The sequence below is a fragment of the Marmota flaviventris genome, chromosome 2, assembly GCF_047511675.1.
Source record: "Marmota flaviventris isolate mMarFla1 chromosome 2, mMarFla1.hap1, whole genome shotgun sequence".
Classification (NCBI taxonomy): domain Eukaryota; kingdom Metazoa; phylum Chordata; class Mammalia; order Rodentia; family Sciuridae; genus Marmota; species Marmota flaviventris.
In genome coordinates this window covers 150,100,971-150,126,033 of record NC_092499.1, presented here as the reverse complement: position 1 = coordinate 150,126,033, position 25,063 = coordinate 150,100,971, and positions in this window count along the sequence as shown.

Below are 25,063 nucleotides of genomic sequence, written 5' to 3'. Positions count from 1 at the left end.
TGAGCTTTAGAACCAGTTTCCCAAGAACCAAAGAACCAAATTATTTTCATTAGCATTGTATTTAATTTACTGGTTTATTTTAGAGGAAATGGTTATCTATCTATGATGTGGAGTTTTTCTCTGCATTACCAGTGAATAGCTAATGAAGAGTGAATATCTATTTCTCTCTCTGGAGATTGAACCCAGGGATTCAGGAATGCTAAGCAATTACATCACCACCAAGCTACCTCCTCAGTCCTGTTTTTCTGTATGTCTTTCAGTGTGTTATGATTATCTCCTTAAAGTTTGCACATTTTTGCTAGGCTTATTTCTGGATGTTATCTGTGTACATGTATGTTTTCCAATGGTGACATCTTTAGTGTTAAACTTCTAGGTTCTTACTTCACATTTAAAGAAGCATTATTAATATTTATCACTTTATTTTGTACACACAAAACTTTCTTCACTACCTTACTAATTCTGTTATTTTATCCACTGTTTGTCTTTATTTTCAATGAAGATGACAAGCATTTTCTTTAATTCTCATTCTTGTCTTATTTTATTGCTTAGAAACTCCAGTATTCTACTAAATGATAGGAATAATAGGCATTTTCACTATTAAATATGTTGTTTTACTATTAGATAAATTATCTTCAATGGGTATTTAATAAGTACCAATTATTTTTTTAGTGACAGTTCCTTTTATCTTTACATGCTATAAGTTTTCTTGTGAATGGATTTTAAATTTTATTGATTACTTTTTCTATATCTTTTGAAAGAACCATGTGGTTTGTCTCCTTTATACACATACTGTGTTCTAATGTCAAAACCATTTGGTACTCCTAGTGTGGGCCTACTGGTTATTACAAATTATTATTATTTTAGGACACTCATGGATTAGAATTGCTACTATTTCCTGTAGAATTTTTGCATCTATATTCAAAGTGAAATTGGCATGTAATTCTCCTTTCTTATGAAGACTATCTAGTTTTTGTTTTAATCCAGAGTATATTTGTCTCAAAAATATATAATTTATGATCCTGTAGGTATCATGTATCTTTATGATTTGATTTCTGGGTATTTTTTTCATCTTTTGTTTTCTCAAATATATATATATATATATATATATATATATATATATATATAGAGAGAGAGAGAGAGAGAGAGAGAGAGAGAGAGAGAGAGAGAGGGGGTGGGGGCTACTTTAAGCATATATATGTTGTTTAGTTTATTTTTAATATTTATTTATATGTGGTGCTGAGGATCAAACCTAGGACCTCACACCACATGCCAGGCAAGCATTCTACCACTGAACCACAACTCCAGCCCCTATCATCCTTTGTTTTTAATGCCCAGGGCCTTATGCATGAGAGGCAAGCACTTTACCACTGAGCTATATCCCCAGTTCATGATTTATCTTAAATTTAAAATTATGGTTTTTAGTTTTAAAACATGGAATATTTTTAAATGACTGTATTTTTGTTGATCTCGAATTTTATTGTATCATGAAGAGGGAATGTAGTCTGTATGATGTTGGTTATTTGGAATTTGTTGGGACTTTGTGGCCAAATGTGTGACCAGCTTTCATAACTGTCCTAAGTACTTTTTGCTTGTTGGATACAAATTTATCTCAGATTTGTGACTTCTTGATTGTATTATTCAATATTCTCCATCCTTCCTTATTTTTTTTTGTCTAGTTGGTGCTTTGGTTTCTGAGGTTGGCTAACACCTACCATAAAGTGCCTTTGTCGATGTTCCCTATAGAAATACATTGTTCACTTCATTAGTATTAAATGTACCTCTCTGTCTCTCTTAATACTTTTGCTTGTAATTTTATTTTATGTGACATTAATATTTCTTATTACAGTTTTTTTTTTGTTGTTCATTTTACTCAATTCTTTGTAGCCTGTTTGTCTTTCCTTTGTCAAATTGGAGGACTACTTTAAGCATCTTGGGCTTAAAATTAGATACTTAGTTCTTAAAAATTTTGTCCCACTCTGTGAATCTTACCTTTTTGATTAGCAGACTTTAATTTTGATGAAGTTTAATTTATCATGATTTTCTTTTGTTACTATTGACCTCTGTTTTATTTTCCTCTAAAAGTTTCAAAGTCTATCTTTATTTATTTATTTGTTATTATTTATTTATTTATTTCAAAGTTTTTTATGTATGGAATAAGGTAAATATGAATTTTTTCCTATGTAGATATTGTGAACAAAATTTATCAGAAAAGAATCCAAGTAAAAGGGAAGTCTTCCATAAAATAGAAAAGGAGAGAACTCTTCTAAGCTCATTCTATGAAGCTAGTATCACCTTGATATCAAAACCACACAAAGACACATCAAGGAAAAAAAACTTTAGGCCAATATCCCTCCATAGAAACAAGAATGCTGAATAAAATACTGGCAAATTACATACAAAATCATATTAAAAAGATAGTGCACCATGATCAAGTGGAGCTCATCCCAGTGATACAAGGTTAGTTCAACATACAGAAATCAATAAGTGTAATACAGCACATAAATAGACATAAAGACAAGAACCACATGATTATCACAATAGATGTAGAAAAACTATTTGACAATATACTGCATTAATTCTTGTAAAGAACACTTGAAAATTTAGGGATAGAAGGAACATACCTCAATATTGTAAGAGCTATATATGACAAACCCAAGGCCAACATCATTCTAAATAGAGAAAAACTGAAAGAATTCCCTCTAAAATCAGGAATAAGACAAGGTTACCCACTTTCACCACTACTATTCAACATAGTCCCTGAAACTCTAGCCAGACCAATTAGGCAAAAAAAAAAGAAAGAAAAGAAAAGAAATTAAAGGGATACAAATAGGAAAAGAAGAACTCAAATTACCTCTGTTTGCCAATGACAATGATTGTATATTTATAAGACCCAAAAAACTACACCAGTAAATTTCTCGATCAGCAAAATAGCAGGATACAAAATAACAACCATCAATCACCTGCATTCCTATGCTCCAGTGATGAATCAGCTAAAAAAGAAATTAGAAAAACCATCCCATTCACAATAGTCTCCAAAAAAAAAAAAAAAAAAAACTTAGGAATTAATTAAAAATAAAATACTTAGGAATTAATCTAACAAATGAGGTGAAGGATCTTTACAATGAAAACCACAGAACACTAAAGAAAGAAATTGAGGAAGACCTTAGAAGATGAAAGGACTTCCCATGTTCTAGGAAAGGAAGAATTGATATTGTCAAAATAACCATATACCAAAAGTGCTAATCATATTTCATCCAATTCTCATCAAAATTTCAATAACATTCTTCATTGAAATAGCAAAAGCAGTCTTGAAATTCATTTGGACAAATAAGAGGCCCAGAATAGCTAAAGCAATACTTAGTGAGAAGAGCTAAGCAAAAGACATCATGATACCAGATGTTAAATTACACTACAGAGCTATAGTAACAAAAACAGCATGGTATTGGCACCAAAACAAGCAAGAAGACCAATAAAACAGGATATAAGACACAGAAACAAACTCACGTAAATACAGTTACCTCATACTATACAAAGGTGCCAAAAAACACACACCAGAGAAAATAGAGCCTCTTCAACAAATGATGCTGAAAAAATAGAAATCCATGTGTAACAGAATGAAAGTTAATCCCTATCTCTCACCCTGCAGAAAAATCAACTCTAAGTGGATCAAAAACCTAGGAATTAGACCAGAAACCCTGCACCTACTGGAAGAAAAGATTGGCCCAACACTTCAACATGGGTACAGGAACTGACTTCCTGAACAAGACTCTCAAAGGCACAAAAAATAAAATTAAAAATCAATAAATGGATGGCATCAAACTAAAAAGCTTCTTCACAGCAAAAGAAGCAATCAAGAGAATGGGAGAAAATCTTTGCCACCTGCACCTCAGATAGAGCATTAATTTCCAGGATATACAAAGAACTCAAAAAAGTTTAACACACACACACAAAAAAAAACAACAACAAATAACACAATTGATAAATGGGCAAAGGAACTGAACAGACCCTTCTCAAAAGAAGAAATATGAATAATCAATAAATATATGAAGAAATGTTAAACATTTCTAGCAGTTAGAGAGATGCAAATTAAAACTATACTGAGATTCCATCTCACTCTAGTCAAAACGGCAATTACAAGTAACAACTAATGTTGGCAAGGATGTAGGGAAAAGGGAATGTTCGTACATTGTTGGTGGAACTGCAAATTGGTACAACCCCTATGGAAATCAGTATGGAGATTCCTGAAGAAATCCAGGAATGGAACCACCATTTGACCCAGTTATCTTGCTCTTTGGCATATATCTAAAGGATTTTAAATCAGCATACTACAGTGACACAACCACATCAATGTTTATAGCAGCATAATTCGCAAGAGCTAAGGTATAGAATCAACCTAGATGCCCATTAACAGATAAATGGATAAGGAAATTGTGGTATGTATACACAGTGAAGTATTATGTAGTCATAAAGAAGAATAACTTTATGACATTTGAAAGTAAATTCATGAATCTGGAGACTGTCATGCTAAGTGAAATAAGCCAATCCCCCCAAACCAAAAGTTGAATATTTTTGCTGATATATGAAAGCTAAACCACAATAAAGGGGTGGAAGGGAAGAAGAGGAGTTTAGTAGATTAGACAAAGGGGAAATGAAAGGAAGGGAGGGAGGATAGGAATAGGAAAGACAGTGGAATGAATCTAACCTAATTTTCCTATATACACATATGAAAATGCCTAAGTGAACCCCACCACTGTACCCACCCACAAGAATAGAGTACTAATTATAATCAGATATATCCTATGCTTGTATAATTCTATCAAAATGGACTCTACTGTCATGTATAACTAAGAAGAACCAATAAAATAAAATTAAAAAATAAATAAAAGGGGGACAGATGGAGGAGGAACAGAAAGAAAGAATGAAGGAAGTTAGTTTGCAAACTGGAGAGCACAGCCTATGGTACAAAAATAAAGTGTGTTCTGAAGGAATAAAGGCAGGGGTTGGCTTATATAGAGGAAGTTTCCATCCAGATTCCCATTCCATCTACTTATGCAAATGAAGCATGCAAGCATGCTAAATTCCCATTGCTAGGTTTTATGTAAATGAGGATTCAACAATACCCATTCCTGATTGGTCGATATTTAATTATGACTGAAGGTCCTATTTCATGGGTCAGGTCTGGGCAGCAAAATGAGAACTTTGTGGGTATCTGTCTTAACAGTTGAGGCAGGAACAGGTCTCTTGAGGCAAAGGTCTCAAAGCTCAGTGTGTGTTTCTGGCAGAGCACCTGTGTGGCCCTGCATTCAGCAAATGGCTGTCAGGCTCCATTCTGAATTTTAGGCTCAGTTAGCCACTTGGGCCCATTCTTGGGGATAAAGATTTTCTTAAAATTCACAATATCCAGTTATTTTAACACTATTTGTTGAAAAGATTTTCTTTGCTGTTGAATTGCTTTAGTAAATTCAACTGACAGGATAAATGTGTGTTATTTTCATAAATTAATTCTATTCCATTAATTTTTCTGTGGAAACTGAGGCAAGTAACATATGATCTTGACTACTTAGGCTTTAAAAGAAGTCTTGCAATCAGGTAGTATATATAACTCCTACAACTCTGTTCTTCCCTGAAGATGTCTTTGGTTATTTTAGTTATATGACATTCCCATACATTTTAGAATCAGCTCATCAATGTCTTTAAAAAGCTGTATGGAATTTTCATATGGATTACATTAATTCTGTAGATCACTTTGGAAAGAATTAACATCTTAGCAATGTTGAGTTTTCTGATCCATGAAATTGAAATATATCACCATTTAGTTAGTTATTTAATTCCTCTCAGCAATTTGTTATAGTTTTGAGCATAGAGGTCTTGAATGTCATTTATTAAATTTATTCTCAACTTATAAGGATTTCTGATGATATTACTAATGAAGTTATATTTAAGACTTCAATTTCAATGGTTTGTTGTAATTGATTTTATTTTTGTTTTGCATTCTATAACTTTGCTAGTATACTTTTTTATATCTAATAGTTGGTTTCTAGACTGATTTAAGGCTTGCTATGTAAACAATCCTGTCATCTGCAAAAAATATTTGTGGTTTTTATCTCTTGTTCTTGTCTTATTGGAATGTCTAGGCTCTCCAGAACAGCAATAAACTAAGTGAGAGAGTAGATTCTTTCAAAATAAAAAAATAGTATTTATGTTTGCTTAGAAATATACTGTTTCTGATGTTCTTCTTTCCTTCCTAAAGATTCAATTTCCATCTAGTATAATTTCCCTTCAGCCTGAAGAACCTCCTTAAGTATTTCTCGTACTTTTTTATGTGGTGCTGGTAATAAATTCAGTTTTCTCTTGTCTTAAGATATCTTTACTTCACTTTTTTTTTTTTTGGTATTAGGAATTGAATTCAGGGGCATCCAGCCATTGAGCCACATCTCCAGCCCTATGTTGTATTTTACTTAGAGACAGGGTCTCACTGAGTTGCTTAGCACCTCATCATTGCTGAGGCTGGCTTTGAACTCTCAATCCTCCAGCCTCAGCTTCCCAAGCCACTGGAATTACAGGTGTGCGCCACTGCACCCAGCTCACCTTTATTCTTGAAAGATATTTTGCTTGGATATAAATTTCAAGTTAAATATTTTCCCCCAAAACTTTTAAATACTTTCTGGCTTCTGTAGTATTTGATGGGGATCCAGGGATAATGCAAATATTTGCACCTCTATATGAGTACGCCCCCCACCAACTTCTTTTAAGAGCCTCTCTTTAACAGGTTGGTCTTCAGAAGTTCCAATCTGATATGCATTTGCCTGGTTTCTGTTGTATTTATTCTTCTTGGAGTTCACTGGCATTCTTGGATCTTTTATGTTTTTTTTTTTTTACCGAATTTAGAAATTTGTGATTATTCTTTCCTTCCTTTTTTTTGGTCGGTTTTGTTCATCTTTTCAAAGAACCTATTCTTGGTTTTATTGACTTGCTCAATTGTTTTTCTTATTCTGTATTTAATTTATTCACGTTCCAATCTTTACTCGTTCCTTCTTCTGCTAGCTTTGGGTTTACTTTTAAATTTTTTAAAAAAATTTCTTTTCTTTAAGTTGTAGATGGACACAATACCTTTCTCTAAATTTTATTATTATTATTTTTTAATGTGGTACTGGGGATCAAACCCAGTGCCTCACACATGCTAGACAAGCCCTCTACCACTGAGCTACAGCCCCAGCCCATTTTCTAGGTTCTTAAGGTATAAAATTAAGCGGTCAGGTTCAGCTTTTAAAACATGTTTAGACTGCACTGTTTTGAACCTGTCCATGCACCCATCCTTGAGGGGTCATCTGGAGATTTGAGTGGAGTTTAGGCTCCAAATTTGGGCTTCCCCTTCCTGGATCTCTCCTTTCTGGAGTTCTAGACGCTGTGATTGACCTGAATTCTGTTTTCTGGTTCCTTGGGGCAGGAGGAGTGCAGATTGCTATTGAAGTAAATGAGAGACTCTGGCTGTGCTAGTTGGTTCTGCCAGGTTTCCCATTCCAGAGCCCTCTTATTTCTGCCCCTTCTCCAGTGCCTTCAGTAATTGCTTTCTCTTCTCTATTACTAATCCTTAGTCTCTGAAGAAAGGACAGGTCCATAGGGAGCTTACTTGACAATGCTGGAAACAGAAATCTTTGTATTTCTTATAAAGATTAATTTAAAAAATAAATATCGACCACAAAAAATCCTTCCTTGAAGCCACCCAATAGACTCCTCCTGAAAGTTATTGTCTGGAACTTTATACAAACCAAGTTTATATGGTCCCAGAAAGGATATGGGGCCACACTGATTGCTTTGATGAATCAGGTTTTACCTGTAGAGTTACGGGCAGAGGCACCCATCTCGGGAGCATCTGCACAGGATTAGATGCACAAATCCAGGAAGGAGGAAATGGGCATGACTGCTAAGGAGCTTATTACTCACGATTGCCACAGCACTTGGACATAATTTAACTTCTCTGACCATAGCTGAGGTTCATCAACATTTATAACCTTCTTTAGAAGAAATCAAAAATGTACCATAGATTATATGTATAGTAGATCCGGGGAAGAAATCATGGTTTCAATAAGCCATCTTGAAATTTAGAGGAGGAGAAGGAGGAGGATGGTTATCCAGACTGGTGGTCCCCGACTTGGAATGATATGACTTACGATTTTTTGACTTTCTGATGGTATAAAAGTGTTACACATTCACTGGAAGCCACCTTTGGATTTTGACTTTTGCTCTTTTTCTGGGGTAGCAATAGGTCATAAAACCCTTTCTCATGATGCTGGGCAGCAGCAGTGTGAGTGAGGGAAACAACGGATGCTCTGCCATGTACTGTGTTGCTAACCCATGATGTTCCAGAGGATGAGTGTGGTAGATGCATTTTCTATTTACAGTATATTCAACTTACCATGAGTTTATCAGGATATAACTCTATGGTGAGTTTAGTAGCACGTGTATTATCATAAATCCTTCTGGATGGAAAAACAGAGGGAAAATTTATGCCTAAATGGGGTGTAGTGTTCCACTAGAGACGAACTTCCCTTCTTACTTGTTTCCCAGAAATGTTCCAAGCACCAATTATTTTCAAGCACCCATAAAATATTCCTTGACTTTATTCTGGGCCATAAAACAAACCTCAACAGCAACAAAATTTGTTTTTTTTGGTACTGGGGATTGAACCCAGTGGTACTCTTACCACTGAGCTCTATCCCCAGCCATTTGAAGTTTTTCTTTCTCCCTAAGTTGCTGATGGTCTTGTTAACTTGCGGAGGCTGGCCTCAAACTTGAAACCCCACCTCACTCAACTCCCTGGAGGTCTCTCTCCAGTTCTCTCAGGGCTTGAGTGTGGCCATTTGCAGTTGGCAGTTGAGGAGATGGAAGTGCAGAGATGTTAGATTCCTGTTCACACTGCCAGCTGCAAAGACTGCCCTTGAAATCACAGCAGGATGGTTGGACATCATCTGGAAGTGGTGTGGCCAGTTGGGATCCTAGTCTCCATCCACATCCAGGGTGTTTTGAAGCAGGGAAGAGAGGAAGAGAAGACAGCCCTGGGTGGGGGTTCCAAGACCCTAGTGCAGGTGACTCTGAGATACCCATGACTTGGGGCAGGGTGTCCTATCCCCTGTCAACCTCTCAATTTCCTGGGGAACACGGGTGACCACTTTTCCCTCATAAAAGTGTCAGGGAAATAAATCACAGCCCACATGGTGGGGAAGCATTACATCTGAGGCAGGCAGGAGAAGTGGGCTGTGGTCTCTGGCTACTCCACAGCTCTCCCTGTGCCCTCCCTCCATCGACAATGTCGAAGGGGAACTCATCTCCGTGCTTCTCCTAGTATTCCCCAGCCCAACAATGCTGTCATTTGCTTCTGGAACAACCAAATCTCTTGAAGCCAGGCCCACAGGGAGGCTGAATGCCCTGGCTTCTATCTAGGGACCATCCACCAGGGCAGGAATTCCTGGCCAAACAGAAATTCCAGTGGGAAGGTAAGAGGCCCAGGTAATGGTGCCACAAGGTGGGCTGGGAGCCAGTGAGTAGGGGGCATTGGGAAAGCCACGGGTTTTGTGGCCAAATCTTCGGATTGTTTTGCTGGGCTGCTTCGTCATCCTTCTGGGTGGGCCTGCAACACAGGCCAATTGCAAAATCTCTTTTGGTTGAGGTCTGTGACCGGCCTGTTAAAGGACCTGGTGTGCAACAGTCATTCACTAAGTGGCTGGTTTTCTTCCAGAAACTCTTCTTGGCCTAAACCAAATCTCCTTTTGCACCTCTCATTTGTTCTTTAACCCCTCCACCTCCTTGGTAAACTCCTCCAAGCCCATCCGATAGGTGATTAATGATCACGGGCAGAATATATGAATGTGTGGAGTGTCACAGTCCAGAGTGGGGGCCAATAGGAAGAGGAAAAAGTTCACACTTCAAGGAAAAGCCAAAGAGCAATACCCTGTGGTATCCCAGGGAACGCACACAGGCATTACATTCTAGAACTCCCCCTGCAACAGCCAGGAGCCCACTCTGGGGCCTCTGCCTCAGTATTGCTGTCTGTCCCCTAATTCCTCTCAGCTCCTGTGCATCTACAGAGAGATTCTGCTACAGTTTGACTGTGTCCCCTAAAAGGCTGTGTGTTGGAAATTTAATCCCCAAAGTCACATGTTAATGATATTTGGAGGTGGAGCCTTTTGGAAGTACTTAAGATTAGAGGAGATCAAGGGTGGGTCCCCACGACAGCATTAGTAGCTTCATAAGATGAGGAAGAGAAACCTGAGCTAACATGTGTGCTTTTTCTCACCATGTGATGCCCTCCACCTGTCATTATGCAGCAAGGAGGACCTGGCCATGGACCAGATGCCAGGCATGCTCTTGGTCTTCCCAGTCTTTAGAGTTGTAAACCAATATACTTCTATTCTTTATAAATTATCCAGTCTCAGATATTTTGTTGCAGCAACAGAAAACAGACTAAGGCAGATGTCAGCTTAGGACTGGCCACAGCGTCAAAGCAAAGGAAGGCACAGATAACTCAGAAACCATGAAGTGAAGACCAAACAGAGTCACCATATAAGCATTGGCTCAGCTTGCTGCTTCCAAATCCCCATACTGTTCAGGGGCCATTCTCCATGTGTCAAAGAGGGGACGAGGAGATGAATCCCACATTCATCACCTTCCCCTAGTAGTTCGTACTCTAGGTGTGGGGCTAGGGAAGGGCTGGACCCTAGAATCAGGCTTTGGAGTAAGCTGCATTTCTTTACTAGAAGTGGTTTCTTTGGGCAATGTCTAAATGGCATCTCCTTTCAAGGCCATTCTATTAGTCATTGTAATTGTGCTGTGTCAAAAGCAGACATCTAGGAGGCAAATTGGACCTGAAATCCAGCCCATGTTCCATTTGCCATATCAAGCCCGTGGGCTGCTGCTGCCCAGAGGGGTTATCTCCTGTAATCTGCATTAAGGCACTGGCAACCTGTCAGGCACTGATGAGCTCGCCTTCCTAGGAACATCCTGACCACAGTGAGCAAAGATGCAAGGCACGCAGTGTGCAGCCCTACCTTGGGAATCCCAGAGCTGCTGTGGGGGTTACTGCTGGCAGCCAAGAGATGGCTGGTACCACCTCTGTCCCACCCACATGCCCCAGGGCCCCTGCTCCCCACCCCCCTCCCAGTCTCTCTCCCTCCCTCTTATCCTACCCTGGGGCATGTTGCAGTTGTTCCTGGAGCCTAACAGAGATGACTGGGGATTCTCAGAAGGAAAAGCAGGAGAGGGAGTTTCCAAAGGTTGGTGGGGAACTGCCAGGGGAGATCCCTAGGAATAAATCTTCCTTAGAAATAGGGGAACCTCCTCTGACGGGTGCAAGGATGGGGATCACGAAATGCCCACAGGGTGCAGCATAGGAGAAAATAATTAAAAGCAACTAGGGCATCTTGGGACTTCTTACTGCCTACCCTGGGCACATGGTGCACCTCGTGAATCCAACACATGGAGCTGGTGTGGCTGATCCACATAAGAACACACTGAGGATCAGCAATATGACCCCGACCTTCCCACCAGTCAAGGGCAAGGCCAAGCATTAGACCCTGGCCTGCCTGCTCCCCTATGCCAACCTCCACCTCCGTGGGTGCTACTGTGCCCAGATGCATGTGCAGTTGTGTGGGGGAAGCTGTAGCCTGGGCACGCTCTTTTGGCTTCAGCTCTTGTATCCCTAAAGTGACTAACCTCATCCCACCCGAGAGTGGGGGGAAGACAGCAGGTGTGGTGCCGGGAGGGAACCAAGTCCATACTCTACGTGCTTGGAGAAATCAGTTATATACCCACAATTTGTACATGGGGAACAGAACCTCTGAGGGGTGTCTGTGGAAAAGGCATGTTGACAGTATTGATTGCTAAATGAGGATCTAGCAACAGAATGGAGAAAAAGTGTCAGGCTGGCACATCAAGCAGCACATTCAAACAATGTAAGAAGAGGCACAGAGGCTTGGGGGGGAGCCTAGCAACGGCCACCAGCTGGCCAGGAGATGCCTTCTGTGGGAGACTCAGCCCTGGCTGTGCGTCAGGGTCCCCTGGGGAAAGTCACAAAGACTCATGCACATGCACGCCTGGACCCCGCTCTCTAACTGCTTGGATTGGTCTGGGGGAACCCAGGTGAGGGCGTGGTTTTGAGTTTCCGGATTCTTCTCTACAGATAGGATTGAGAATTGTGACCACGCCAGGTCTGCTCCAGCTCCTTTTCCTGTGAAGCGATCTGTCTCAGTGGTGGCAGTTGAATGTGGGAATTTTCTTGGGTTGAAATGGGCCTCCCCATCTACAAACCTGTAAAACAAAGCTTCATTTAGAGCTTAAGACAAAAGTCTCACTTAATTGAAATAAAAGCCCATTAAAACCCTCCAAAGTGAAAAGAGGTGTTCCTAACTAGTTTTTGAATTCTACGAAAAGCATTTCAGGAAATTAACTCCATGGATGAGTTAGGACATGGTATAATTGGAAGAATAACTTTTGGGGAGAAAACTTGGGCTGAAAGTTGGTACTGTCAGACAGCAGCCAGATCCGCTGCTAACCTGGGACATCTCACTTGACCTCTGATTCCAGAGCCCCAGCTTCTCATGGGGTCTGTGAGCATCATCCCCTCCCCTACTCATGGCTACTTCTGTACACTGCTGGGCCTGGCTCCAGGCATCTTGGGAGGCCCCTCACTCCAAACCTTCCTACCAATCTTGTCAAAAAAGCTCCACCCCCATAGCTCTTGAGTTACCCAACTGAGGTGTCCATGGGCTGTCACAGGGCCTTAGTCTCTTCCATGGTCACTCATACTCACAAGGAATTATGTATATAGTATCGACATGTAAATAATCAACCCTCCCTATCGGGAATGGGATGTGTTCCAGGCCCCCCGAGCATGCTAAGATCTGTGGATGTTTAAGTATCCCATGTAAAATGGTGTAGTGTTTGCATAGAAATTACACACTAGTGTCTGCAGGTCCTACCAAAGTGAAGAAATACAATTCCATTCCCAGGCACATTTTTCTAACAGACACATGCACAGATACACCCAGGTACAGGTGCAAATTACAAAGGCGAGGAGGTTCCCGACTCTGTGGCAGAAAGTTAAAAGTGATCAAATGTATCACTGGCAAACATGCCACCCTCAAACATGCCTGAGGATGGCATGAGGATTTTTTTGAGCTGAAGGCAATTGAACAATAGCAGGTGCAGGAAAAGCTCTCTACCCTCTCTCATCTGCCTCAGGCAGAGTGTAAGTTTCCCTTCGTACAGGTGTGCCCCATCCCTTCTCTGGTCCCAGATGAGGAGGCAACTCGTCACTGCACCGACTTGAATCTGTATAAACAAACCTTACTGAAATAATTGCTATATTCCATTAGTTTACTCTGTATTTTTTCCTCTCCCAATTCCCCATCTCTAGAAGCCCCAAATCCTTCTCTTTTGTCTTATCATATCTTCATGATTTATTGCTCTTTGTTAATGTGGTATACAAGGAATCTGGGGATGTCACAGTGATAGAGTGTTTGCTTAGTATGCAATAGGCCCTGAGTTCAATGTCCAGCACCACACACACACACACACACACACACACACACACACACACACACACAGAAAGAGAGAGAGAGAGAGAGAATGAGATGGTTATATGAGCTCTGTATCTTAACTGCTTACTTGAGTCAATTTGTGTGTGTGTGTGTGTGAACTACCATGTACATGTACATAATTAAATCTGTTCTTTAATCTTGTTAATCAATCAATCAATCAATCTTTGGTCAGCTGAATTCTCAGAGTCTAACTGCTAAACACAAGAGGGTAGGGGAGGCCTCAGGGTCCTCTTGATTGCACACCATCCCTGAGAGAGAACTGACCCGTGGGAACAGCAGGGCTGTCCCCCTCCCTATGACCTATGAGTACCTGGCCGAGGTGAGCCCATGTCTAAGACTCATCAAAGAAGCCAGGCACTCTCAGTAAGAATTCCCAGTTTTGCATCCCACGAACAAACAGGCTGCTCCAAGCTTGTTAGGATAAGGGTACTGTCAGTAGAAGAACCAGCCTGGGCAGAAGGTTCTGGAGGGCCTTCCCTAGGCAGTAAGGTAATCCTGAAAGTTGCCCTTAGTTCCATGACCTTCCTTTCAGATCCAGCTCAGCAGGAGTCAACTGAGAAGCTTTTGAAAACTGTCCATTTGACATTCCTCCTGCTAAGAGGCAGTATCTAATTACCCCCTGCTTGAATTTGGGCCTGAGTTCCTCACTTAGGGCAGGTAGAAGGAGACAGAAATGCTATAGCATTACCCCAGAGGCAAGAGAGCTTCCCCATGGCTCTCATTTGGGGTAGTTGTCCTGGAAAGCCAGTGGCTGTGCTGTGAGGAAGACCACGCTCCTGGAGGAGCTGCATGGAGTTATCTCAGCTGAGATCTCAGCTAATAGCCAGAATCCGCTGCCTTAAAGAAGCCCTGCGACATGATCCCAGCGCCAGCCACCATCTAAGTGCAACTCCATGAGAGAGAAGTTCTGTGAGAACTGACCAAAGGACTGCAAAAGATAATAGTGGTACATGGTTGGCGGATTAAATCACTGGAATTTGGGTTTGTAAGAAGCAGTGATAACTCAATAGTAACTGCATCCAGGTCCCATAGGTTCCACCGAGCCCCACCACCATGACTGCCGATTCTGCAATTAACATAAAAGAGTACAGAAGCCTGTTGCAGGCCCCATACTGGCTGGTAGAGAGGTACCTTGGGGGAGTTGCCAGTGAGCATCAGCTGCACAATACCACACCGGTCCAGCCCACCCCACCAATCTGTCCCTCTCATCTGGTCTTTCTTGTGGGCCTGAGTGAGGCTGCGGTCATCCCCGACATGGGCCGTGGCTGCTGGGCAGTCAGCATCTGTGTAGCTTCTGGAACTCGAGAGTCACATCACGGTCTAGCAGGGTGGTGAAAATTTAGAGCTGAGAGATGGTTCTCAAAATCAAATCCAGAAGCAGAAAACAAATCCCTAAGTGGGAAAATAGGACTGGGAGGAGAGGTGGCAGAGGGCAGGTTGGAAACAATGTGTCTGATTTTATGTGAGTGGCCTGGGCACAGTGAGGAGACTGGTGGCCTGAGAGCAGGGCGAGGACAAAGAATGCTGGACTGGGACCCGGACCTCCTGTATGGAACACGGCCAGTTTGGCCAAGCTCTGACAGGCCCCAGGGCTGCACCCAGCTCTTGTATTCTCAACTGGAATACTGATACCTTGGAGCCCAGTGCTGTTCCCCCCTGTCTCCAGCAGTCCAGGTCTCGTTGGTATCGGGGTGGCCATAACAGTGCCAGTAGCACCCGTTCCCTCTGGACGTGGGTACAAGGCTCATGACCCTTCCCTTAAAGGCAAGTCCCACAGCAAGCTCAGTTCCCCCTGGCCCTTGCCTACCACCATGAAGGTCCCAGCATGCCTTGCAGTCTGCAGAGGGTCGACCCTGCCTGGAGAACCTTGCCCACCTTTTCCTCAGAGGCTCCTGGGATGGCAGCAGCAGGCTTTCACCCCTCCTTCTCCATTTGCCCATTTCTCCCCAAGTTACTTCTTGTGAAAACAAATCTCTTGAGGAGTCAGATTCACTAGGGAGATGGACAGCAGGTATCCTGAGCTGCCCACAGTGACCAGGAGAGAGGGGCATGCTCATCAGGATGACCACCCAGGCTGGTTCAGAGCCTGGCTGGCTGCCTTCAGAGGAACTGTTCCAGGGATTGAATGGCACCAAAGAGCTGTTGCTTACTTTGATCCCCGTAGATTCATTTTTTTGGTAAAGATACTGTTACTGATGTGGACATAGTGGGCTTTAGAGAAGAAAACAACAGAGACCTGGGAGCCCCGGGCCTGGGAATCACCATTTGCAGAGGAGAAAGAGAGGGGATAGCGTGGCCTCCTCAAGCTTTTTGCTCCCACCTTTCTGGGATGCAGGATCTCCTGGGACTGAGAGCTGTGAAGACATACCTGGAGGAGAAGACGGTGGAAGGAAGCCCCAGAGAGGGAGAGGTGAGGAGAGGATGGCACCAAGAGCAACAGGCATGGTTTCCTGGTGGTTCCTGGTCTGGCATGCAGACCTGCTCTCCAGAATGCCAAGCCAGCGCCCACACAGGAATCACTAGGCTACGTGGCTTATGGTTTCATGTTGACATCATCCACCTTTTAACCAAATTCATCTTAACCTTTTTATTTTTTTTAACAACTTCATTGAAGTACGATGGACATAAAACAAAATGGTCTATTTAAAGTGTGTAATTTAGTAACTTTGACATAGGTGTGGACCCCAAGAAACCATCACCACCATCAAGACAGTCAAAATATAAAGCTTCTTTCCCAGCCTCAGAAGGTTCCTGGAGTACCCCCCTCACCCCCAAAACCCAACCCCACCATTTTCTTGGTCTGTGCTTCCTGATTTTATTTGTGTTTAAACTAAAATAAATTAGATTTCACTAAGTTGGTATGAATAGAAATCAGCAGGAAATGTGAAGTGAAATGATGAGCCTTTCCAATGTACACAGGGGAAGGTTGGGGGACAGCCACATGTTGGGAGCACATGAAGGCCACCTGCTCCAGTTCCCTGAAAGAACAGGTGTGTGAGTCAGCTTTCCGCCACTATAACAAATACAAGATCAAATTAATGAGGGAAAAGGTTTAGTTTATTTGGGCTCATGGTTTTGGAAATCTCGGTCCTTGGATGGTCTTACTGCTTTGGGCCTGTGGTGAAGCAGCCCAACATGGTGTCAGAGGAGGCCTGTTCACTTCATGGAGCCAGAAAGCAAAGAGAGGGAGAGGAAGGGCTGGGGTCCTCCAAGGACACACCCCAGTGATCTGGCTTCCTTTTGCTAGGTCTCGCCTCCTAAAGATTGCATCACCTCTTAATAGCACCACAGGCTGCGACCAAGCCTTCAGTACATGGCCTTCATGGGATAGTTCATGTTCACACAGTAGCACCAGGAAAATCTCCAGCAATGCCATTTGGAGTTCCCAAGAGTGTGTGTGCCACCTATCCAGGGAGAATTAAGAGGCAGGCTCCAGATCACCCTCTGAGTCGCCTTCATCTTGGGAGGCTAAAAGAAAGCTTTGGGGTATGGATTCAAAACCTTAATCAGGTCCCAAGTATAATATTGGAAAGATCCTTTTCCTTCTGACCCTCTCCCCAGGCAACCACCTTCTTCTCAGTACTTACCAGCCCAGGGTGTCACAAACTGCATGCCCACAGGCCAGGCCAGGATCACCAGGCTGTCAGGACGGGGCTTTGGCTGAGCAGCCGGCCCTTGCCCAGCTCTGGCTTCTCCTACTGGGATTGTCTGATTATTTTTGTTTTAACCAAAGCTGAATATCTGGATTCCTGAGTACAATCTCCTGAGTTTTAAAGGCCAACAATTTTTTTAAATAATTTTTATTGTTGGTTGTTCAAAACATTACATAGTTCTTGATATATCATATTTCACACTTTGATTCAAGTGGGTTATGAACTCCCATTTTTACCCCATATACAGATTGCAGAATCACATCGGTTACACATCCACTGATTTACATATTGCCATACTAGTGTCTGTTGTATTCTGCTGCCTTTCCTATCCTCTACTATCCCCCCCTCCCCTCCCCTCCCATCTTCTCTCTCTACCCCATCTACTGTCATTCATTTCTCCCCCTTGTATTATTTTTCCCTTTCCCCTCACTTCCTCTTGTATGTAATTTTGTATAACCCTGAGGGTCTCCTTCCATTTCCATGCAATTTCCCTTCTCTCTCCCTTTCCCTCCCACCTCTCATCCCTGTTTAATGTTAATCTTCTTATCATGCTCTTCCTCCCTACTCTGTTCTTAGTTACTCTCCTTATATCAAAGAAGACATTTGGCATTTGTTTTTTAGGGATTGGCTAGCTTCACTTAGCATAATCTGCTCTAATGCCATCCATTTCCCTGCAAATTCTATGATTTTGTCATTTTTTAATGCAGAGTAATACTCCATTGTGTATAAATGCAACATTTTTTTTTTTTATCCATTCGTCTATTGAGGGGCATCTAGGTTGGTTCCACAGTCTTACTATTGTGAATTGTGCTGCTATGAACATCGATGTAGCAGTGTCCCTGTAGTATGCTGTTTTTAGGTCTTTAGGGAATAGACCGAGGAGGGGAATAGCTGGGTCAAATGGTGGTTCCATTCCCAGCTTTCCAAGAAATCTCCATACTGCTTTCCAAATTGGCCGCACCAATTTGCAGTCCCACCAGCAATGTACAAGAGTACCCTTTTCCCCCACATCCTCGCCAGCACTTATTGTTGTTTGACTTCATAATGGCTGCCAATCTTACTGGAGTGAGATGGTATCTTAGGGTGGTTTTGATTTGCATTTCTCTGACTGCTAGAGATGGTGAGCATTTTTTCATGTACTTGTTGATTGATTGTATGTCCTCCTCTGAGAAGTGTCTGTTCAGGTCCTTGGCCCATTTGTTGATTGGGTTATTTGTTTTCTTATTGTTTAATTTTTTGAGTTCTTTGTATACTCTGGATATTAGGGCTCTATCTGAAGTGTGAGGAGTAAAGATTTGTTCCCAGGATGTAGGCTCCCTATTTACCTCTCTTATTGTTTCTTTTGCTGAGAAAAAACTTTTTTAGTTTGAGTAAGTCCCATTTGTTGATTCTAGTTATTAACTCTTGTGCTATGGGTGTCCTATTGAGGAATTTGGAGCCCGACCCCACAGTATATACATCGTAGCCAACTTTTTCTTCTATCAGACACTGTGTCTCTGATTTGATATCAAGCTCCTTGATCCATTTTGAGTTAACTTTTGTGCATGGCGAGAGAAAGGGATTCAGTTTCATTTTGTTGCATATGGATTTCCAGTTTTCCCAGCACCATTTGTTGAAGATGCTATCCTTCCTCCATTGCATGCTTTTAGCCCCTTTATCAAATATAAGATAGTTGTAATTTTGTGGATTGGTTTCTGTGTCCTCTATTCTGTACCATTGGTCCACCCGCCTGTTTGGTACCAGTACCATGCTGTTTTTGTTACTATTACTCTGTAGTATAGTTTGAAGTCTGGTATCGCTATACCGCCTGATTCACACTTCCTGCTTAGAGTTGTTTTTGGTATTCTGGGTCTTTTATTTTTCCATATGAATTTCATGATTGCTTTATCTATTTCTACAAGAAATGCCGTTGGGATTTTGATTGGCATTGCATTAAACCTATAGAGACCTTTTGGTAATATCACCATTTTGATGATGTTAGTTCTGCCTATCCATGAACAGGGTATATTTTTCCATCTTCTAAGATCTTCTTCTATTTCTCTCTTTAGGGTTCTGTAGTTTTCATTGTATAAGTCTTTCACCTCTTTTGTTAGGTTGATTCCCAAGTATTTTATTTTTATTTTTTTGAGGATATTGTGAATGGAGTGGTTGTCCTCATTTCCATTTCAGAGGATTTGTTGCTGATATACAGGAATGCCTTTGATTTATGCGTGTTGATTTTATATCCTACCACTTTGCTGAATTCATTTATTAGCTCTAATAGTTTCTTTGTAGACCCTTTTCGGTCTGCCAGGTATAGAATCATGTCACCTGCAAATAGTGATAATTTAAGTTCTTCTTTTCCTATTTTTATGCCTTTAATTTCTTTCGTCTGTCTAATTGCTCTGGCCAGTGTTTCGAGAACTATGTTGAACAGAAGTGGTGAGAGAGGGCATCCCTGTCTTGTTCCAGATTTTAGAGGGAATGCCTTCAATTTTTCTCCATTCAGAATGATGCTAGCCTGATGCTTAGCATAGATAGCTTTTACAATATTGAGGTATGTTCTTGTTATCCCTAGTTTTTCTAGAGTTTTGAACATAAAGGGATGCTGTACTTTGTCAAATGCTTTTTCTGCATCTATCAAGATGATCATATAGTTCTTATCTTTAAGTCTATTGATGTGGTGAATAACATTTATTGATTTCCGTATATTGAACCAGCCTTGCATCCCAGGGATGAATCCTACTTGACCATGGTGCACAATTTTTTTGATATGTTTTTGTATCTGATTCGCCAGAATTTTATTGAGGATTTTTGCATCTAGGTTCATTAGAGATATTGGTCTGTAGTTTTCTTTCTTTGAAGTATCTTTGTCTGGTTTAGGAATCAGGGTGATGTTGGCCTCGTAGAATGAATTTTGAAGTTCTCCCTCTTTTTCTATTTCCTGGAATACCTTGAAAAGTATTGGTATTAGTTCTTCTTTAAAGGTTTTGTAAAACTCTGCTGTATACCCATCCGGTCCTGGGCTTTTCTTAGTTGGTGGGCTTTTCTTAGTTGGTAGTCTTTTGATGGCTTCTTCTATTTCCTCAATTGATATTGGTCTGTTTAGGTTGTCTATATCCTCCTGACTCAATCTGGGTAGATCATATGACTTAAGAAATTTATTGATGCCTTCACTATCTTCTATTTTATTGGAGTATAAGGATTCAAAATAATTTCTAATTATCTTCTGTATTTCTGAAGTGTCTGTTGTGATATTGCCTTTTTCATCCGGTATGCTAGTAATTTGAGTTCTCTCTCCTCTTCGTTAGCATGGCTAAGGGTCTGTCGATCTTATTCATTTTTTCAAAGAACCAACTTTTAATTTTGTCAATTTTTTCAACTGTTTCTTTTGTTTCGATTTCATTAATTTCAGCTCTGATTTTAATTATTTCTTGCCTTCTACTTCTTTTGCTGTTGTTTTGCTCTTCTTTTTCTAGGATTTTGAGATGAAGTGTGAGATCATTTATTTGTTGGTTTTTCCTTTTTTTAAGGAATGAACTCCAGGCAATGAATTTTCCTCTTAGAACTGCTTTCACTGTGTCCCATAGATTCCGATATGTTGTGTCTGTGTTTTCATTTATCTCTAAGAATTTTTTAATTTCCTCCTTGATGTCTTCTATAACCCATTGATCATTCAGTAACCTATTGTTCATTCTCCAAGTGATGCATGATTTTTCCTTCCTTCTTTTATCATTTATTTCCAGTTTAATTCCATTATGATCAGATAAGATGTATGGTATTATCTCTACTCCTTTATAATGTCTAAGAGTTGCCCTGTGACATAATATATGATCTATTTTTGAGAAGGATCCATGTGCTTCTGAGAAAAAAGTGTAACTGCTTGATGTTGGGTGGTATATTATATATATGTCAGTTAAGTCTAAGTTATTAATTGTATTATTGAGTTCTATAGTTTCTTTATTCAACTTTTGTTTGGAAGATCTGTCCAGTGGTGAGAGAGGTGTGTTGAAGTCTCCCATAATTATTGTATGGTGGTCTATTAGACTCTGGAACTTGAGAAGAGTTTGTTTGATGAACATAGCTGCACCATTGTTTGGAGCATATATATTTATGATTGTTATGTATTGTTGGTGTATGGTTCCCTTGAGCAGTATGTAGTGTCCCTCTTTATCCCTTTTGATTAACTTTGGCTTGAAATCTATTTTATTTGATATGAGTATGGACACTCCTGCTTGTTTCCGAAGTCCATATGAGTGATATGATTTTTCCCAACCTTTCACCTTCAGTCTATGTATGTCTTTTCCTATCAAATGCATCTCCTGTAGGCAGCATATTGTTGGGTCTTTTTTTTTTTTTTTTTTTTTTTGATCCACTCTACTAGCCTGTGTCTCTTAATTGGTGAGTTTAAGCCATTAACATTTAGGGTTATTATTGAGATATGGATTGTTCTTCCAGCCATATTTGTTTATTTATGTTACTTAACATGGTTTGTTTTTCCTCTTTGATTATTTTTTCCCTTTACTGTACTACCTCCCACTGTTGGTTTTCATTGTTATTTTCCATTTCCTCTTCCTGTAATGTTTTGCCGAGGATGTTTTGAAGAGATGGTTTTCTAGCTGCAAATTCTTTTAGCTTTTATTTATTGTGGAAGGTTTTAATTTCATCTTCCATCCTGAAGCTTAATTTCGCTGGATACACAATTCTTGGTTGGAACCCATTTTCTTTCAGCGTTTGAAATATGTTGTTCCAGGATCTTCTAGCTTTCAGAGTCTGTGTTGAAAGATCAGCTGTTATCCTGATTGGTTTACCCCTAAATGTAATCTGCTTCCTTTCTCTTGAAGCTTTTAAAATTCTCTCCTTATTCTGTATGTTGGGCATCTTCATTATAATGTGTCTAGGTGTGGATCTCTTATGATTTTGCACATTCGGCGTCCTGTAGGCTTCTAGGATTTGGGATTCTGTCTCATTCTTCAAGTCTGGGAAGTTTTCTCGTATTATTTCATTGAACAGATTGCTCATTTCTTTGGTTTGAACCTCTAAACCTTCCTGTATCCCAATGACTCTTAAGTTTGGTCTCTTGATGTTATCCCATATTTCTTGGATGTTCTCTCATGGTTTCTTAAGAGTATCGCTGAGCTGTCTATGTTCTTTTCAAGTTGAAATACTTTGTCTTCATTGTCTGATGTTCTATTTTCTAAGTGTTCTACTCTGCTGGTAGTATTCTCATTTGAGTTTTTAAGTTGGTTTATTGCTTCCTGCATTTCTAGGATTTCTGTTTGTTTGTTTTTTATAACCTCTATCTCCCTGTATAGTTGATCTTTTGTTTTTTGGATTTGTTTGCGTAATTCATTGTTGAAGTGATCTTTCATTGTCTGATTTTGCTGTCTAATGTCTTCCTTGAGACTCCAGATCATCTGAAGCATGTAAATCCTGAATTCTTTATCTGACATTCCATCTGCTGCAGCTATTACCTCTTGTAAAGTTGAGTTGAACTGCATTGCTTGTGGTCCTTTCTTTCCTTGTCTTTTCATATTGCTTGCGTTTCTTTCTGCTTGGTGAAACTGTTGTGTTATTGAATTTTCCCCCTATATATTTATATTGCTCTTGTATAGTTGCAAAGTCTCCCTTGCAGGGGTGGGCGGCGGCTGTGTTCCTCCTCCAATTGGGGTGATCTGTCTATCATGCCAGCGGGCCGCTGGGCCCCTTCTCCAGGTCAGGTGGCCAGCCTACCTTGCGGGCAATGGCTGGGCCCCTCCTCCAATAGGGGTGATCTGTCTACCATGCTGGTGGGCTGCTGGGCCTGTTCTCCAGGTTGCAGGTCTGCCTACCTTGCAGGCGCGGGCGGCAGCTGGGCCCTTCCTCCAATTGGGGTGATGTGTCTACCACGCCGGCGGGCCCCTGGGCCTGTTCTGCTGGTTGGTCGCAGGTCTGCCTACCTTGCTGGCGCGGGCAGTGAGCGGCGGCTCTGCTCTGCCCTTCCTCCAATTGGGGTGACGTGTCTACTACGCCGGCAGGCCGCTGGGACTGTTCTCCCTGTCGGTCGCAGGTCTGCCTACCTTGCAGCGCGGGCAGCGGCTCTGCTCTGCCCCTTCTCCAATTGGGGTGACGTGTCTACTACGCCGGCAGGCCGCTGGGACTGTTCTCCCTGTCGGTTGCAGGTCTGCCTAGCTTGCAGGTGCAGGCGGTGGCTCTGCCCCTCCTCCAATTGGGGTGATGTGTCTACCACGCCGGTGGGCCTCTGGGCCTGTTCTGCTGGTCAGGCGCAGGTCTGCCTAGCTTGCAAGCGTGGGGCGGTAGCTCTGCTCTGCCCCTCCTCCAAATGGGGTGACGTGTCTACCACGCCGGTGGGCTACTGGGCCTGTTCTGCCAGTCAGTCGCAGGTCTCAAGGCCAACAATTTTTAAAACTCCTTGGAGGAGAAGAGCACAAGGGCCCCTGACTTGCAGGCGGACCTGCCTGTGGTCTTCGTCCCACCAGCTCCACCATTTGCTTCTATGACCTGATTCGGGTCCCATCTTTTCACCCTCCAACACATTCTCCTGTCATTTCATTGCATGTCAACAAACTCCCTTCGAGTATCAGTGACTCTGGGCTCTGGTTGCAGGAGGAAGCCTCAGAGGTGGTGGCCCAGGCCTGTTCACCAGGAGAACTCCAGCCTGATGGGCATCTCATCCGAGTGCACCCCCAGGGCCTGGGCTTGTAGAAGACAAGGCAACTGCTCTTCTGGGGGCTTAAGGCAGGTTGCAGGGAAGGGGAGACATTGGAGCTGAGTCAAGAAAGAGGATGAAGATTTGCAGGTGGCCATGGAAGGGGAGGAGGGTGTGCGCTGAGAACACAGGTGGTCCAGGAGACCAGAGTGGGGGTGGGCAGGGATGCTGGGGTAGTCAAGAAAAGAACCACTAGGAAGACAAAAGGCTCGTCCCTCCCTGTCCCTTGCCCCCTCTGAGGCATTCTAAAGCAGTGCTTCTAGGCCTGTATTTGTTGCGGGGGGGGGGGGGGGGTTGGTGCTGTCAAATTTCCATTAGGGTCCTGGAAAAAGAATGGAGAATGACCATAAAGATTGTCTAACTGAACCCCCATCCAGTGCAGAATCCCGTCCCCCCACTTCTACGGGACTGATTTTATCCACACCCTCTTCCCACCCTCCATGAAATAATCCAGGCCCCCAGTGCCCCCCTTCTTGCAGGTTTGTGGGGGCCTCTTGGGTGTTCCCCAGTGTAAGAGTGGAAGAATGAGCTGCCAAAGTTCACGTGGAATCGGAACTCTGAGCGCACTGGAGCTGGGAGGGAGGGAATGAATACAGACGAGCTTCCTTTGGACAGCTGTGCCTACACTCTATAAAAAAGTGTCAGATTCAATCACCTAGGTTTGGGGGCTGTTGACGCCAAACATCTGGATCTCTGGACAGGCCCCGAAGACGCCAGGATGTTGTACTTCCCACCTGGAAGCCTGCCGTCATCCAAGTGCAGCTCCAGCTCCTCCGGAGAGGGCAAGCACCTGGCCAGGCCCAGCCCACTTCCTCTGAGGGCCTCAGCCGGACTCCCTGCGGACAGATATACCACGTGTCCCAGTGCCCTGGGCTGCAGGCTAGGAGGAGCAGGCTCTGTCCAGCCTGTTCTGGGCCTCTCTCTGCTCCAGGGCAGCCTGTGCCCACAACTGAGGGCTGGTGGCCACTCCCCGGATTGTCTAAGGCACAGCTGCTCAGCATTGACCTGTGTCTTTCTCTTGGATCTCTAGCAGTAGACAGTGACGGACAAACAGCAGATTGGCCTTGATCTTGGGAGTGGGAGCAAAGCTCTTTACTGTTTGCTTATGAAGGAGGAAATCTTTCCAT